Below are 5,376 nucleotides of genomic sequence, written 5' to 3'. Positions count from 1 at the left end.
AAGTTTCTTTGGGTCCTAGATATGCATACTTGAGATGTTCTGGAAGGGGCTTCAGTTCTAAAATGGGTGCTTCCTCTATCGATGGTTTAGGTGATGAGTTCACCATCTCAATGATTGGTTCAGTAGGAAGTGTCGATTCCTGATTAATCTGATTTTTTTTAAGTATTTCATTGACATCCTCAGACTCATGGATTAACCAGGGGTTAGACTCTAGGTCGACTTCATCATCACTAATGTCAATGGATTCATAAATACCATCTTGGACTACATTGACATCAGCATGAGAAGAGGATTCCTGTTCTAAGTTAAAAACATTAAGCTCAATGGTCATATTCCCAAAGGATAACTTCATTAGACCATTTCGATAATTGATTTCAGCATTGGCTGTAGCTAAGAATGGTCTTCCTAAAATGACAGGTATATGTCCTTTAGGATTCGCAACTGGCTCAGTCTCTAAAACAATAAAATCTACAGGAAAAATGAAATTTTCAACCTTTATCAGAACATCCTCGACCATTCCCTTAGGGATCCTGAGAGATCTATCGGCTAACTGTAATGTGATCCCAGTAGGTTGAAGTTTTTCTAATCCTAGTTGTTCATACACCGAATATGGAAGGATATTCACACTAGCTCCTAGATCTAGCAAGGCCTTTTTTATATTGGTTTCTCCAATAACACAAGAAATTGTTGGAGCTCCAGGGTCCTTATATTTAATTGGCACATGGCTAGATAGGTATGAACTGACACTTGCAGCCAAAAATGCTTTCTTTGGTACATTAGTGGTCCTTTTCCTAGTGCAGAGATCTTTTAAAAATTTGGCATAAGTTGGAACCTGATGGATTATATCTAAAAGAGGAATATTAACTTGGACTTGTTTAAATACCTCTAAAATTTTGTCTAAATGTTCAGATTTATTGGATTTCAGTCTGTTGGGAAAAGGAGCTCTAGGACTTTTAAGTACTGGACTAGGTGAATTTTCAGTTTCTGGTGCTTGAGGTTGAAAGGTAGTAGTTTTAGAAGGTGACTCGGCAGATGAGTCATCTATATCATCAAGTGCAACTACCTTATTGTCTATTTGTTTTCCTGATCTTAAGGTATGAATGGCATTTATACCATTAACTTGGTTTCCTTGTTGGGGTCGTGGACCATTTTGGTTCCTAGGATTTGGCTCATGTTGGCTAGGTAACCTACCATGTTCTCGTTCACTAATGGTCGAAGCCAGCTGACTTACTTGCATTTCCAGACGGGCTATAGCTTGGGTGTTATTATTTATGAGTTGACCCGTAGTTTGCATAAAGCTGGTATGTGTTTTCATCATGGCTTCTAGGCTTTTCTCTAAAGAGATAATTTTCTTGTCATTATCATGGAAGCCTGGCGGGTTGTTCATTACTGGGTTGGACCTTAGATTTTGCTGATTGAAATTTGGATTGCCTACATTAGGATTCTGGGACCATGAGAAATTCGGGTGATTCCTCCAACCTGGGTTATATATGGGTGCATAAGGATTGTTCAATGGTCCTTGATAGGTGGCATTCACCTGTGCACACTCATTCGAGTAGGAACATTCTTCTAAGACATGGTCTGGTGCATTGCACCCTTTACACATGGGTGCAGATATTTGATTTACATTGGCTGGTCTCTGTAATTCTAAGGCTTCCAATCTACGTGTTAAGGTTGCAATCTTGGCCTCTGATGCTAGGGTTGGTTGAATTTGATGCATTCCTCCTCTTGAAGGTGTAGCTTTATCAGGTTCCCTAGTTGTTTCCCACTGTAAATTTTTCTCGGCTAGGTCTTCTAAGAATTGCCAAGCTTCAGTAGTTTCTTTGTCCATAAATTGGCCTTGGCACATGGACTCTAGCATGGTTCTTGAGTTTGAATCTAACCCCTCATAGATGATCTGGCATAGTCTCCAAGTTTCTATTCCATGGTGTGGGCATTGGGTCAAAAGATTCTTGAAACGATCAAAGTACTTCCAAAATGATTCACCAGCTAGTTGGTAAAATTGATTTATTTCATTCCTAATCCTAGCTGTTTTATGATGGGGGAAATATTTTTTTAAAAATGTTCTCACAAAGCTCTCCCAGGTAGTGACAGAATAGTTTGGCAGACTATAAAGCCACTTCTTAGCATTGTCCTTAAGGGCAAAGTTGATTAATCTAAGTTTGACCTCATCCTCTGTTAATTGCAGTTTCATGGTTGCACATACCTCCTCAAATTCTCTAATAAATATATAAGCATCCTCTAATCCTGTGAATTTTGGAAGCATATTTATGATTTGAGGTTTGATTTCAAAATTGTTAGCTGTGGGTTGTGGCAACCTGATACAAGATGGTTGGATGGAGCCAACTGGATAACACAAATCCTTAAGGGTCATGGGTTGGATTGGTTCAGCCATTGGAACAACAGGAATTGACTCAATTCTAACTAGACGACCCGACACTCTTCTCCACACACGAAGTGTACGGTTCTCGATGTTTATACAATTTTTTTTTTTTTAATAAAATTTTTATGTATAAGGAAAAGAAAGAAAAGAGAAAAAGTTCTAAAGAGAAGATCCTAAGGAGTCCTAAATCTAAAGAAAAGTAACCAAATTTTTTAATTTTTTTTTTTTTTTTCAAACAAGTGAATCAATAAATTAAACTCAATCTATCCTAGGGTTAACCTAAATCTAGACAGCTCCTAACTGTTCCAAGATGACCCTTCAAACCTTCCAAGTGGAGATTGATCAACTAGTTAGCCAGGTAAGTATAAGAGGTGGGAGGTTCACTCATCGTTGCCTTTCTAGACACCAAACGAGTTGGCCAGGCCAGCAACTGAACCAATTTAACAAACCACCCTCAGGGACTTGCCTAGACACCAACTAATCAAACAACTCAAACTTGGTAGAACTCTTAGGGTTCCTTGTCCTATTGAGCTCGAATTCCTTAAGGTTGACGGCTAATTGATTTTAAGATTAAAAGTCTAGGTAATGCAATATGATGGAGATGGTTTTTGGGCTAAGGAAGGGTAATGAAATCCCCACCTTATCTTGTTAATGGGTTGATGCCCTTAGATTAATTATGAAAATGCAAATACAAATAAACAAGATGACCAAGAATGTAAAAGATTTTAATTAAATTTTTTTTTTTATTTTGATATTTTACTTCACGATTATGAAATGTCTTTTGTTTTGTTTTATATTTTTTTTTTTGTGATTAAGTAAATTCAAATGATTAGGTCTAAAAGCAAAAGTAATTAACTAAAAATAATAAAAGAGAAATTAGAAGCATACCTGAGTTTTCCAGCAATCACCAACTAAATATAGAAACCTAAAGAAAAAAGAAAGAGAGTTATAACGCACGAAGAACAAATATTTAAAAATACTTTAAAACGCCAAATCCCCGGCAACGGCGCCAAAAACTTGATGTGCAAATCTTAAAATTTGTAAATAAAACCGCAAGCGCACGGTGTGCAGAGTAGCACGACCAGCGAGTACGGGTCGATCCCACGGAGACTTGGTTTTTAAAATGATTTTCAAATCTATGCTCAAGCGAGCTTTAACAAAAATCGAAAGTCGAAAGTTATTTGCTAAAGACAATAAGACTAAGGATCTAGGGTTTTTGAATCCACTAGATCTAGATTAGGGAATTCTACCTAGAATTTTTCTTATTGATCCTAACGACTACTCCTCTTGTCTTTTCCAAGCATAGATTATGAAGGGACTAAGGCCCAACGATAATCCATCAAGATTCTTTACAGGGGAGTAGTAACTAGGATCCCTTAGGGTTTTCTCCTCCTATGCACTGAATCAAGCATGAACTATGAAGGGACTCTGACCCAACTGTAGTTCATCAAAAATTCTTGGCAAAAGAGGAAGAAAAAGAAACCCTAAGAAAAAGAAAGAACTCTATGTAAAATCCCTACTCATGATCTAGCTTCATCGCAAACCCTAGAAGGGATGCTTAGCTAGACATGATCTAAATCTACTTGCAAAATTTAAATGCAGAAAAATAAACTACCCTAATTTCATAAATTAAACTATCCTAATTGCATAAATTTAAACTGCATAATTTAAACTAACCTAATTGCATAAAATTAAATTGCATAAATTAAACTATCCTAATTGCAAGAAAAATAAATTGCATAATGTAAAGAGATGAAATTGCATAAAAATAAGATTTTATATATAAAAAAAATTTATTACAAAAACCTCAAAGCTCGAGGCTTGAAAAGAGAGCTAAAAACCCCACTATCTAGGGTTACAAGCTTGATCTCAAGGAAGAATCCATAAAACAAGGGCCTTTGGGGGCTTTTTATAGGCATTTGGGGGTTATAAGGTTTTCAAAACTTCCGATGTGGGACTAAGAGGTTTTAGGGGGTTTATGGTGCGCCGATGGGTCCATGGTCCATGCGCCTGTTGCTGTGGACCAGGCGGCTAACCAGATCACCAAATCAGTTGATTTTTGACCAATTTTGATCTGATTTGACTCGGGTTTGACCCAATTGAGTCTTCTTTCTTCATTCTTCAATTCCTGGGTCAATTTAACTCCGTTTTGCATAAAATTTGCGCCGTTGGAATCCTCTTTTCTTGTTCTTTCTATTGATGATCTCTTCTTCTGCAAAATATAATAACAAGTATCAATTTCTTAATAAAGTTAGATAATTTAGATATTAATTGATACTTTTTATGTCAATTTGTGACATAAATCAAACAACCACCGGTATTATCACCCTAGTGTCACCACACTACAAACTCAAGACTCATTTGCCTGTAAAGGAGGTGATCATGCATCGATCTAACTGGATCGATCACTGTCCTCCAAGATGATCCTTTGATCGAAAGTATTTAAAAATTAACTATTAATAGTGTATGTCTCAAATTCTCAATATCTTGAGAATATGCAAAATTATCTTTGTTAACTTCTAGGACAAATCATGGACACATAAACATGACTGAAAATAAGAATGTCCTTTATTAATAATAAATATTTTATAAGTTTAAATACAAGCTCTGAAAATATAAATATGTCAGCCAATAATTAATTTTCTACGGCATATATCTAACACAATCAATTACTTATCAAGTCGGTGTGTGAGTCAATATGAAATTGACCCCTTTGAATTAGTAAGAGATATGCATCAGTGTATTTTAATTTAGCAAAACTTTGATCAGGATAATCTATGAGATGGATTTGAAAGGTTAAAATATGATATGATCGACTAAATTAGGGTTGACAGTTAAACTCTAAGTCATCTTGAGCATTTGGATCAAAGAGATGAATTATACGATAACTATACGTCAGTAGGTTCTAGAAGGTTGCTTTGGAATACTTTGATCTTTTCGGATGTTGGATCACTATTTCTGGATGGTTACATTGATTGGTATAGAAAGTTATT

General features: G+C 36.0%; 1 non-coding gene across 1 annotated transcript; it reads left to right on the top strand.

The window, feature by feature from the left end:
• The first annotated feature begins 1,919 nt into the window (after positions 1–1,919).
• Positions 1,920–2,026, top strand: LOC140858926 (small nucleolar RNA R71). The gene has a single exon (XR_012142330.1). It is a non-coding gene; the product is annotated as a small nucleolar RNA R71 (small nucleolar RNA).
• The last annotated feature ends 3,350 nt before the right edge of the window (positions 2,027–5,376 follow it).

The sequence above is a fragment of the Elaeis guineensis genome, chromosome 6, assembly GCF_000442705.2.
Source record: "Elaeis guineensis isolate ETL-2024a chromosome 6, EG11, whole genome shotgun sequence".
Lineage (NCBI taxonomy): Eukaryota > Viridiplantae > Streptophyta > Magnoliopsida > Arecales > Arecaceae > Elaeis > Elaeis guineensis.
Note: the sequence above shows the minus strand (reverse complement) of the source record. Positions and strands in the feature narration are given on the sequence as shown.